This window comes from Bison bison, unplaced genomic scaffold (genome assembly GCF_000754665.1).
Source record: "Bison bison bison isolate TAMUID 2011002044 unplaced genomic scaffold, Bison_UMD1.0 scf7180017864358, whole genome shotgun sequence".
Classification (NCBI taxonomy): Eukaryota; Metazoa; Chordata; class Mammalia; order Artiodactyla; family Bovidae; genus Bison; species Bison bison.
Window position 1 is genome coordinate 1,532,662 of NW_011494930.1, and position 357 is coordinate 1,533,018.

The window sequence follows — 357 nt, forward strand, 5'->3', positions numbered from 1 at the left end:
GAATGGCAATGAAACATGTAAAATATCATGTAGGAAACGAGTTGCCAGTCCAGGTTCGATGCATGACGCTGGATGCTTGGGGCTGGTGTACTGGGACGGCCCAGAGGGATGGTATGGGGAGGGCGGAGGGAGGAGGGTTCGGGATGGGGAACACATGTATACCTGTGGCGGATTCATTTTGATATTTGGCAAAACTAATACAATTATGTAAAGTTATACACAATGGAGTATTACTCAGCCATTAAAAAGAATACATTTGAATCAGTTCTAATGAGGTGGATGAAACTGGAGACTATTATACAGAGTGAAGTAAGCCAGAAGGAAAAACATAAATACAGTATACTAACGCATGTATAT